The 12,428-nt window shown below is 47.0% G+C and overlaps 1 pseudogene; it reads left to right on the forward strand.

Moving 5' to 3' along the window:
• The window catches only part of LOC141996210 (butyrophilin subfamily 1 member A1-like), a 660,168-nt pseudogene that overhangs the window by 406,265 nt on the left and 241,475 nt on the right, over positions 1-12,428 (forward strand).

The raw sequence follows: 12,428 nt of genomic DNA on the forward strand, positions 1-12,428 counted from the left end.
CCAGGACTTTTTTTCTGGAGTTTGGCCTTATCACCCTGAAGAAGATCCAAGGCCTCCTCTGCCTTTTACACAGACCTCCTCCCTCTGGCCTCCATAGGCCTCTGTTTTGGCTACCCCAGGCCTGATTGGAGCACATAACCCACCTGTGACGGGTTCAGTCACAGAGACCCCCTGGAGACGGTCACTCGATGTGCTGGGGATACCACTGAGAACAACCCCCCTGCCAGAAAAGGTACCCCTTCACTCCTGTCTTCTCCCCCCCACCCCGCTCTCCTGCTGGTAATAGCTCATCTTAAGTGATCACTCTCCTTACCGTCTGTATGGTAACACCCATTGTTTCATGTTCTCTGTGTATATAAATCTCCCCACTGTATTTTCCACTGAATGCATCCGATGAAGTGAGCTGTAGCTCACGAAAGCTTATGCTCAAATCAATTGGTTAGTCTCTAAGGTGCCACCAGCCCTCCTGTTCTTTTTGCGAATACAGACTAACACGGCTGCTCCTCTGAAACCTGAATACTTATAGGTTCCCTCCTAAAATCTTCGCTTGGGGACTTTCCACTCAGTATTTCAAGGAACGCAGACCAACCAGAACTCTTGGTAGGGACTGGTTCAGGGAAATACTTCGATGAATTGATTTGTTCAGAATATTAGAAATGACCGGAGTCAGTCCCATAGCCGGAGCTGAAACATTACAATGGCAATAAAGAAGGAGCAGTCCCATGCTGACAAATTTAGATCAATCTGTTGTTGTAAACTGAATTAAAAGAAGTAGATAATTACAGATTTCCCTTTGAGGTCATTCAGTCCTGTCTTCATGAATAATGTGTGAAACAATCATTTCCTCACTAATGTTCTGTGGTCTGAAAGTCTGGGGCAAAGATCTCATAGGCTCATGGACTTTGAAGTCAGAGGGGACCATCGTGATCATCTAGTCTGACCTCCTGCACGTTGCAGGCCATGGCACCTCGCCGACAAGTTACAAGGGAAGTGAACTGAAATATAGTTTATATTGCTTTGAATTTCTATTTCTCATGAGATATATGTATGTGTCAGACAAATTTAACGTGGGAGATTTGATCTCAGCGTTTCCCCCATGGAATAGATAAAGGCTCACTTGGGTGATATTCAAGCAGCCAGTACTCACCAAGTAGATGCAGAGGCGACGAGGGGAGGGGCAAGCGCCACATGCCCCTCCCCAGACGCCGTGGGGGGCACAGGAGTAGCCACATGCCAGCAGCTCTCCAGCGCGGCTCTTCTGGTACCGCCCCAGCCCCGCCCCAAGCCCTGTCTTCCGGCGGGGCTGGACAGATGCCGAGAGATGGAGCCGCGTCAGGGCTAGGGATGGTACGGAACAGCTGTGCCGGAGAAGCTGCCAGTGTGAGGCCGCCAGGCAGCCCCACTTTCTGCTGCTTTCGCCACTGCTGTTCCCGGGAGAGCCCTGCAGCTCAACCGCAAACCGCAGCGGCGAGAGGAGCAGAACATGGGGCCGCTGATCCCTAGAGCACCCCCAGCTCTGTCCTCCGACAGGGCTGTACAGACCCCTGGGCCAGGAGTCCGCTGCGGCCAGAGCCTTGTGGCTCAGGACAGAGGCCCCCCTCAGGTAACATGGGATGGGTGGGAGGGATAGGGAGAGCGCGGGGGGCAGGGTGGGGAGGAGTCACGTGGGGGTTCATGTGACAGGCTGACATTCCCCCCCACCCGCCTTTAGCTGGTGCCACTTTTGTGTCCCTCCTGGATCCTGGAATGAAGCTTCTGAGAAGTTTTAAGATCACTTGGCTTTTTAAATTCCATCAGCTCTCCTGAGCTGGTTTGCGAAAGCAGCTGATTAATTGGATAGTTACAGTAATTCCAGTTAATTAACGTGAGAGGAGAGGTATCCTTAAAGAACCACCCACCGTTAGTTCTACTGAGCTGCAAGGGTTGGCAGCAGGAGACTCGCATTTTCAAGTGCCTCCCTTTGGCTGAAGACAACGGCAGTGTTGAGGAGATTGCTCTTTTTGGTTCCGTGGCAGTTCAGAATAAAAATCATTTCAGGTCCAACTCGTCGGTCTTTTCTGGAATTTCCAGTGAATCAAAAAAGTCAATTTTGGGGCTATTCTGGAGATTCAAGCCTGGGTGCCTCACACACCAGGTGAGTGCCATAGCCACTGGGTGAAATGGGGATGTGGGGGGGATAGTATGAATTCCTCTGGCCTTTTTGTGACCGACCAAAACTATTTGTGTGAAATCTGCAAATAGTTTCCTGCAGCACATCGAAAACAAATTCATGATACTTACACACTTGTATGCACCACAGGCTGACAGTGCTGCCTGGGAAACAACTTTTCCTAGACTTTGTCGGACTATTGACACGTGTGTTTTCTTTCCCCGGTGGCGTGAAGGTCATGGAGCACATGACGTGGTTTTCTTTTTTTCCTTTTGTTTGGAAATTAACATAACCGTGCCCTCCCCGGTGTAACATGTAACATTCCCCAGCAGTGCTATGGAAGCCGCCGGGACAGTGCACCCCCAGATTCTTCACAGTGACATTATCGTGAGCTGATTCCGACATAGTTATGATGTATTTTACGCAAGAGAAGTCATGGGAGATGTCATTGCATAGGGTATGATGTGCTGACTGTGATTATCCTAGTTGTATGCATGCATCATTTCTTTATCTGAAGTTAGGAATATTGACTATGTAACTGTATTTCAACTGTGTTTACACTTGGGGAACGCCCCCTAGACAAGCTGCTTTCATTCAGAATGGCTGGCTGGGAAGGGCCCATTCAGGTTAATGAGCCATTCGGAAAACAGTAGGCCTTAGAAGAAGCTTCTCTTCCTGAACCTGGGGAGCCTTCCTGAGGATGCTACAGACAGCCTCTGAGTTATGGCTACTGTAACATGTGACCAGGTCACCTGGTTCTGGTTTCCATCTTGGAATATCAGTGTTTTTCCCCAGACTGATCTGGGAACTAAGCTTTGAAAGAAAGGGTTCCCGCCATATGCAAAAGCTATTTAAGGCAGGGTTCTTCACTGACTCCCCACCCAAAGAGACTCTTGGAAACACCTAAGGAACAGAGACGGAACTGGAGCAAGTTCCGGACCCAGGCTTACGGGAGTTTTAGCCTATGAATGAAACAGCTGGGGATTCCAAGCTGGCCCCTTAAGAATCTGCACCCGCTGGTATCATCACTTAGGGTGAGAATTTGCTATTCATATCTGATCTATGTAGTATACTAAGCTCAGATTGTGTTTTTGTTTACTTTCCATGGTGGCCAGGCTTACAATGTCTATGCTCCAGGTCTCAACTGCTGGTTGCTTTGGGGATGTCCGTGTTTGAGGTATTAGTCTTTTAGTAATTCTTAGTGCTCTGCTCAGCCAAAGTTTTTTCAGATTTATTCAGCTTCCAGTTAACATCCATTAGGCTTAAAATTACACGCTCAGCTTGTAACACAATTGTATTTTATCGGACAAAAATAACTCTGCAGTTAAGTTCTGCCCAAAACCTAAGGGCACAGGAGCATTCCCCGACATATGGGCTGCCTTAGCCCACACTGAATCAGAGCACCAACATTTGTCGGACTCAGTGGCACCTCTTTTGAACAGTCAGAGAGGGGTCCAATGCATCTGCCATATCATTTTCTACTGGATTAATCTTAAACAGAGATCCAAGGAGCAGTTCAGAGCTCCGGCTACAATTTGTTTCCCTTGGTTAGCAGAGAATAATTGGTCTATTCCTCCTCCCATTTCGTTCTTTAGAGGATCCTTGTTTAATTCAAATTTGCTGGCCAGGTATGCATATAGTGTTGCCATAGATCTTGGCAATCTGGGTAATATTTGGAGAAAAGAAAGCAGTTGAGATGAGTTGGGGTAGCAAAGGTATCAGGGCCATACAGATGGGAGATGGCATGGTTAAGTTGGATGTATTGCCACTCCTTCTTAGACTCTAGATTGAACCTTTCTTTTAAGATTGTAAAAGGGAGGAAAGTGTCATTTTCAATAAATTGACTGATGGTCAAAATTCCAGTCCTAATCCAATCTGGCCAAACGATGGGGTTGCCTGCTAGACAGAGTTTTGAGTTACCCCAGCCTGAAGCCCTGAGATGAAGAAGGGAGGGATTTTTTTAATTTAGTAGACACTATATGACAAGTATTTCTGGCTGCCCCAATAGCTGGTAATTGTTCTTTAGGGAATCGGTATCAATCCAAGTACAGTGCATTGGCAAGGTGCAAAGGTGCAGCCATTTCTGATTCTGGCTGGAGCTCTGCAACCCGGGGGAATGAGACATTGTGATGCTTGGCTAAGAATTATTGCCTGATGTTAAAGTTAGGAAATTTAAATCCATCTGTTTTGACGGGGAGCTGGAATCTGTGTAAGGAGATTCTGGGTTTGTTACCAGTACCTACAACAATGACCTGGACATGGTGTCGATTTTGGTAAAATAAAAAGGAGGAATATGGATAGGGAGGGAATTCAGAATGAAAAGGATCCTGGGAAGGACCCATTCATTGTAATTATGTTTGTTTTTCCCTGCCGCCCATTTAAATCATTTGCTAACTGCATGGTTAATGGGGCTATGAGCTTTATCTTCTGAGACCCTGATTTGATCTCTTGAATTGGAGAACTTGGAGTGGAGAGTGCTTCCTGTGTGGCAAAATGTGACAGATGTTGTCCAATTTGATATAGAGCTCTTTTTCTGAACATTCCCCATGTGTCAGTGTCCGGTGAAGGTCCATACAATTGTTCAAGAGTGTTTTCCGGTCTGCTGGCAGTTTACTAAGGTCATACAAAAAAAAAACCCAGGTCTCTTTGTGGTGCTTCATTTGTCCAAACCTTTCTTCGATGGGCACTCAAGCAGTGTCACAAGTGAGCAAAAAACCTCCCTCTTAAATTTTTCTTCCGAGCTTCCCATCACCTTATCTCTGCCCTCGTAAGCAACATGTCTCTTCTTCCGATGAATACAAGTTCCCTTGAAGACAGGCTCAACTCCTAAGTCTTCCAAAATTTCTTTGGCAGCAGTGACGGCATCTTCAAATCTGTTGTCTCCATAGGCCAGAGCGAAATCAAGGTAGCGTCTCATCAAAGTAGTAGTGGTTGTCCATCGAATGAGTTTGTAATGCCTTGCTTACAATGTTTCCTTGGAACAGGATATTGTGCCAGACCACAGCTGAGACCATCAATTTGAAGTCAGTGATCTGTTTTGCCAGGTTTTGCACCTCGTGTTGAATTCCTCGATGCCAGTGCTCATGCATGATATTGTCGTATTTCCCAAGGAGCTTCACCAAACTGAGGAAATTACTGTTATGTTCAGTGAGCAACTTATCCGACGAGCCATGGAAAGTCAAATTATTCTTTGCAAGGGGGAGGGTAATTGAGATCAGATGCTCAAGCACGTTCCTCCAATGCTGGGTTTCTACATTAATAATGCACTGGTTTTCTGCATCTATACATTTATTCAGCTTGATCCTGGACTTGACCTCCATCCATTTGGAGTAGGCCCTAAAATGGCTGGGTGACTTTTCATGTTGCTTCAGAGCATCAGCCAAGTTTTGCTAGTAACTGTACCCGGAACACGCAAGTAAGGATTTGGCATTCTTGTCAAATATTTTGCAACAAAAACAGAACACTTTGTCAGTTGATTTTGAGTAAACTAGTCAATGCCGATTCAGTTGCTCACCATTCTCGAGCACTCTTTCTCAGTGTGACTTTGAGACAGGACACTTCTGCTCATTTACTAGAAATGTCATATCCTCAATCTTGCTCAGACCATTCAAAATTGTACGATCAATATTGGCAGAGTTTAGGATCGCCGGCCATAAAGCAGACTCTGATGTATCGATTTGTGGCGTGCAATTTTTTTTTACTGCTGTTTCTGTCATCATGCGAGGCTGATTCTTCTTTATCGTTTCTCTCCTTTTCATGTAAACCAGATTTTTCTTTGTCATTACTCCCCTTTTCATGGGAGCCACATTCTTCTTTATCATCCCTCTCCTTTACGCCACCAGGAAAACTAGACGATTCTCCATCACTTTCCTCACATTCCCATTCCTCATCTTCAGGCGAATCTGCTCATTCCTTAGTAATAGGGCTTCCATCATTTACGCTTCACTCCTCAGTTTCTTCTGCACGGGGACAATTGCTACTGCCTACAACCTGGTCTGTGTGGATCTGCTTCAGATATTGTCCTATCACATTTGCCCCTTGCTGCAAACTAGATGGCAGCTGAGCTTTTTGCTTCCTATACTGAGCTCCTGAAGGCTTCTTTGGGATCATCTTTTATTTTCTACAGGGGAAACAGACAGTATCATGGAGACCAAAAGTCTATGCTCTGCAGTCTTAGAAAGTCATCCAACATTCTGTGTTAAGCAGGGCAAAAGAAGGAACAGTGGTTCTTTTATGTTGTTGCATCGATAGGTGTTCGATAGATGTCTCTGGCGTCTCATTAGATGTGTCTTTTATTAGTTACTGCTTACACTCTTGGAGTCTTATAACACAAGTTCACTTCCACGATTCCGCAATAAAATAAGGTTCACACTATTGTAGCATGGCTCTCACGTCACTTCATTTTTTTTCTTCTATCTCACTGGGTGCCTGGCGACGCCTGCCCCTTATCTACCCGTGAGGGCGAGGCTGACAGCATTCTAGGAAGTTCAAGGAAAATGTAGTTCTCAGAAAGTCTGGAAGTGCCACAAGATTCTACAAAGATCCAGAATATTGTAGGAGGTTCGTGAAAAATGAACCCACCTACAGAACACCTGACACATGTTACCTCAGACATTCTATTTCCCCTTTGGTCGCTAACAGCTGATATCTCCCTCCTGCGTGTGACGAAGGTCCAGGGAGCCTGACTACTGATAGCACCCCAAAGCCACCTACTTGCTGCTCGTCTCTTTACTGTGATGGTGCCTGCCAAAGTTATCAGTGACTGATGTGGGAAAGTGCCCTACCGTGGAGGAAGAAACGAGGCTGCAATCCCTTGAAACCTTGGGCAGAGGATTGCAGAGTACCTGCACAGAAATTTCATCAGGATTGCTCAGGAGGATTCGAGGGTCCTCCCTGTGTCAGAAGCAAACTGCTCCACATGCTCCCCCAACTCTACCTCACTGTGTGGTACCACCTCCTCTTCCAGTGTGAGTGAATTAAAGAAAAGTCAATAGCTGTGTCCTGCCAAGTTCATGGCCACCGTCACTGTCATGGGAAATAAATTTACACATTTACCTGAGGGTCCCCCCCTGCATCAGGCTCGCCAGTTCTTGACAGCCAGGTCTGACTGTAGTGCATTCTTGAACATCATAACGGGATCCCCAATTGCATGTCCCCCCGTCTGCTACTCTTCCTCGTTCCCATCCCTGCTGTTTACGGCTGGGGCCTGTGACTCAGACTCCTCAGAGGTATCCACAGTGAGATGTGGGGTGTTGGTCTCTGCCAAGTATTTCATGCAGCTTATTGGAGAAGCAGCAGGTCTGTGGCTCAGCACCAGGTCAACTGTTGGCTTCCCTGACTGCCTGGTGTGCCTGCTGCAGTTTCTTCACGTTCCCATGGCGCTGCTGCCGATCCCTGCCCTACCCCTTCCCCGGCATCCCCCGAGCAACCTGCTCACGGATACCGGATACCACTGCTCTGTCGCTCTGCCTGCACAGCCCTTCTCTCCTCAGGCTCAGGAGATCCAGCATTTCCTGCCTACTCCAGCCATCGGTGCGTCTAGAATGTGTAACTGGAGTGCGCAGATGGGCAGCGGCACGCGCCCTGGGAGAGCTGCTAAGTGTGCGCTCACTCAGCTGGGCAATGCAGAAACGGCATTTCAAAAATATGGGGGGGTTTAAATACAGCGACGGCTCCTGGTCTTCATGACTCCTGGGTAGTGGAGTTCACAGCTGTAAGCAGAGAGGTGTGTTGGGCACTGGGGGACAGCTTCTGGAGGTCTGTTAGGGTTGACCTGGGTCATGCAGTATCCTCACACACACTGTGTCAACCTCAGTCTGTTGCTCATTCCCAGCTTCTGGCAAAAGGAGGCTAGGGACACCGTCCCTGCCCATCCTGGCTAATAGCCATTGATGGACCTATCCTCCATGAATTTGTCTAGTTCTTTTTTGAACCCTGTTATGGTCTTGGCCATCACAGCATCCTGGCAAGGAGTACCACAGGTTGATTGTGCGTTGTGTGAAGAAATACTTCCTTTTATTTGTTTTAAACCTGCTGCCTACTAATTTCATTTGGTGACCCCTAGTTCTTGTGTTATGAGAAGTAGTAAACAGCACTTCCTTATCTACTTTCTCTACACCAGTCGTATTTTTATAGACCTCAATCATATCTCCCCTTAGCCATCTCTTTTCCAAGCTGAAAAGTCCCAGTCTTATTAATCTCTCCTCATACGGAAGCCGTTCCATACCCCTAACCATTTTTGTTGCCCTTTTCTGAACCTTTTCCAATTCCAGTATATCTTTTTTGAGATGGGTCTCACTGCACAGATTCTGCAAGTCAGCCACCATCTGCTCCTCTTTCTCTGAGTGGGAGATGCTGTCCCTGAATTTAGCTGTCTTCTCAGCCCACAGCTTCCCCTACACTGGCTCTGTCTTTTCACCCCCAGAGGCTGGGTTCTAGGCTATTCATGGCATCTCTGCCCCCTCCCCTTCCCTCTCCCTCTGGGAATGCAGAGTGCCACAGGGCAGCCTGGGAATGGCAAGGTCCATGTTTCCCCTCACAGTGAAAAGAGAACCTGGTCCCTCCTTGTGTTTGATCCCACCCCCAAAATAAATCAGGCGATACAATACCCTCCTTGTAGAAAGGGAAATTTTAAAAAATGATTTATTTACAATCAGGGAAACTGAGACCTAATTCACCTGGACAATGAGCTTTGCCTATTTGTGTGAATTTTAGTGGCTATGCCTCAGCTGGTCCTCTCAACATCATTGTTGCCTGGGGGTTTCAGAACCCGCAGCGATGGTAACTTCACTGTTTCACTCCAGGCAGTGTCGGGAATAAATCAATGGGAACACAGTGATTCCGTCTGATAAATGATTAATACAAGTACGTATGCGCTTTCTAAAACTGCAGTTTATTACATTTAAGCCCACACAGACCTAAGGAATAGATTTAGAACATCCCGGGTATTTTCCTAAAATGTGAGACAGTATTGGGTAATTAATGGTAGGTCAGCGGTGGCCAAACACTTCCCTCCTGGGGGAAAAGGTGTCAGAAAAACATCTCTCTTAGGAAAAAGAAAAGGACTAACTCTAAGGTGTCACAAGTCCTCCTTTTCTTTTTGCGAATACAGACGAACACGGCTGTTCCTCTGGAACATCTCTCTGAGGATGGCTGCAGAGGACTGCTCCAAAGAACATTCTATATCTAACCCTTTTTATAATTAACTTCTACAAAACACATAGGTCATAGTGACCCCTACTACGTCATCACTTTTCCTAACCATTTTAGTCATAATAAACTTCTATATCAAAGGTGCCCAAACTCCAAGCTTTCTGTCCACTTGTTTACTTTCAGTCTCAAATGTTGACTTGTCTTTTCCCTCCTCCCATTCTGATTAGCAGAAACTGCAGCTAGTTTTGATCTTGCCTCTAAAAGCCTGCTTTCAAATTAACCCTTCAATATATGGTGTTCTATTTCATTAATTCATGGTGACTGAGTGCAGATAATATGGCTGCAGTTAGCTTGATCACATACTGGGTTACACAAACACACCTCAAATCCAGGGGAACACCATGACCACAGAGAGTGAGACCGTCTGGCGTTAGCATCTAGCTGCTCTGTCACACACGCAGCAGAAACTGTGCCCACAGGCTGTGCTCGCTGGATCCTTGGAAAGCTCCAGGCAGACGGAGCAGGTCAGTTGAATTTGGAAAGGTTTTGCTGGATTCTCATCAGCCCCAATGCAGGGAAGAGAGGAGCTGAGTTTCATTTTCCTCTTTCCACAAACGGGCTGCACCTGAACCTTGCTCAGCAGCATTTGGGGATTTCTGTGTGAAGGAGGCAGAAAGGTCCCGATTCACAAAGGGGACCCAGACTCAGCACTTGCCACCCAGTGGAACCCAGAGCCTTGAGTTAGGCACCTAGGCTCCCTGTACAAGGGATGGGGAGAGTTAAGGGCCTAAGAATGGGATCAACAAAAGCCAGCGCTCCGAGTGGGAAGCTGCCTCAGCCAGACAGTTGGTTTCAGGGAGGTGTGGGAGGGAATCTCTCACCATCAGTTTACAGCAGGGGTTCTCAAACTGGGGGTTGTGACCCCTCAGGGGGTCATGCAATTATTATCTGGGGGGTTGTGAGCTGTCAGCCTCCACCCAAAACCCTGCTTCACCTCCAGCATTTATTATAATGTTAAATATTTTAAAAAGTTTCAGAGTAACAGCCGTGTTAGTCTGTATTCGCAAAAAGAAAAGGAGGACTTGTGGCACCTTAGAGACTAACCAATTTATTTGAGCATAAGCTTTCGTGAGCTACAGCTCACTTCTTCGTATGCATAAAGTGGAAAATGCAGTGAGGATATTTTTATATACACAGACCATGAAAAAATGGGTGTTTAACACTACAAAAGGTTTTCTCTCCCCCCACCCCACTCTCCTGCTGGTAATAGCTTATCTAAAGTGATCACTCTCCTTACAATGTGTATGATAATCAAGGTGGGCCATTTCCAGCACAAATCCAGGGTTTAACAAGAACGTCTGAGGAACCGGGGGGAGAGGGGGTAAGAAAAAACAAGGGGAAATAGGTTACCTTGCATAATGACTTAGCCACTCCCAGTCTCTATTCAAGCCTAAGTTAACTGTATCCAATTTGCAAATGAATTCCAATTCAACAGTCTCTCGCTGGAGTCTGGTTTTGAAGTTTTTCTGTTGTAATATCGCAACTTTCATGTCTGTAATCGCGTGACCAGAGAGATTGAAGTGTTCTCCGACTGGTTTATGAATGTTCTAATTCTTGACATCTGATGTTATTAGGCCCTGTGATGGTGTCCCCTGAATAGATATGTGGAGCAAGAGGGAGGGATCACTTGGGTGGGGGGCCTGTCTCCCAGCAATAAACAGGTTTCCCTGAGCCCCCACCTACAGAAGCACCTCCCTCCACATCTCCTGAGAGAGAAATCAAACCTATGTGGGAGGGGTGTAAAGTTCTGTTCCGGACACCCAGAACTGTAAACCGAAGTGTTACCCCTCTGTTTTAGAAAGAGTGAGCTTTACGGGAGATTAGACTGTGTCCGCTCCCTGCCACATCTTCCCGTTCAATTCACCAGCAAACTCCTCGAGACTCTGCCAGTCTTTACCATAGCTTGCAGGTAACAAATCAATGATCTCCACTTCCCGAGTTCCCCAGAGACATTTCTCTGCAGCGTCCAGTCACTCTCACAGGACACTGGAAAACGTTATTAAGTTTTCTGTCTCTAAAGAGACACACAGCACACACCAGCCTGTGAGCTGAGCTGAGGACTCAGTCTACACTCCAGTATAACAGCACTGATAGGTAGGAAAAATAAGACTGAGTTTATTAACAAAGAACAGCCATTTAAGTGATGCTAAGCAAGAGAAGAAGAGAACAGATTGGTTCCAAACAAAACTAAACAAAGCAGACTTTCTAGTGACTACAACTCAGTTTTAGCACGTTACAATCGTTACCTAAGAAGTTGACATCACTAGCCACCCAGGCCAGGGGACCCAGCTTCCACGGCTCGGAGGGGGCCGTTCTCTTTCTTCCCTAACTAACAGTATGTCCTGGAAGTCGACTGCATTTTTTCAGGAGCCAGGAAGACTTCCTGGGGGTGCGGACTCTGTCCCCAGCGTGCTCACTAAGCCCTTTCCTGCCGGCCGCATTGCTTCGTTTACCTTATCTGTAAATGTACTTTCGTTGTTCTCTGCCTGTCCCCAAGCCAGTCAGACGTTCCTCTGGCTAGGGCTGGCTGGCTTTACGCACTGCCTCCCAAACACATTCAGAACATATTTCCAGCACTCACGTATCACTCTTTTGTACACAGCCCACACAGATATCACACAATGATTTTGGGGGCCAGCCTATCACCAGTTTATATATGACACCGTCTGGATACCTATGAGGAGAACCGCGTGGGGGGGGTAATGAATGTGTCAGACCTGATTTGAGTTACTGTACAGTGGGTGCTCTGCCAGTTGGCATTGAAGGGCTCATGCAGCACCTCAGGAATATTTTGGCCCTGGCGTTGCTGTACAGCGCCGTCCACTGTCACTCCCTGCTCTCTGTCCCATTTTCTCTCTCTGCCAGATGTCTCCCTGCTCCCCTGGCAGCTGCCTTTTCACCATCAGTCCCAGAAACTGTTTTCCATCCAACGCCCCACTTATCCCCCCTCCCCTTCTATGCAGCTATCTCCTCTCCAGCAAACCCCCTGTCTTGGAATCTAGTCACGGCACAGATCTGCCCCGTCCTGGCTAGCGCTGGGTGGGTTTGCAATGGAACATGGTTCTGA

Source organism: Natator depressus, chromosome 11, assembly GCF_965152275.1.
Source record: "Natator depressus isolate rNatDep1 chromosome 11, rNatDep2.hap1, whole genome shotgun sequence".
NCBI classification, from domain to species: Eukaryota; Metazoa; Chordata; order Testudines; family Cheloniidae; genus Natator; species Natator depressus.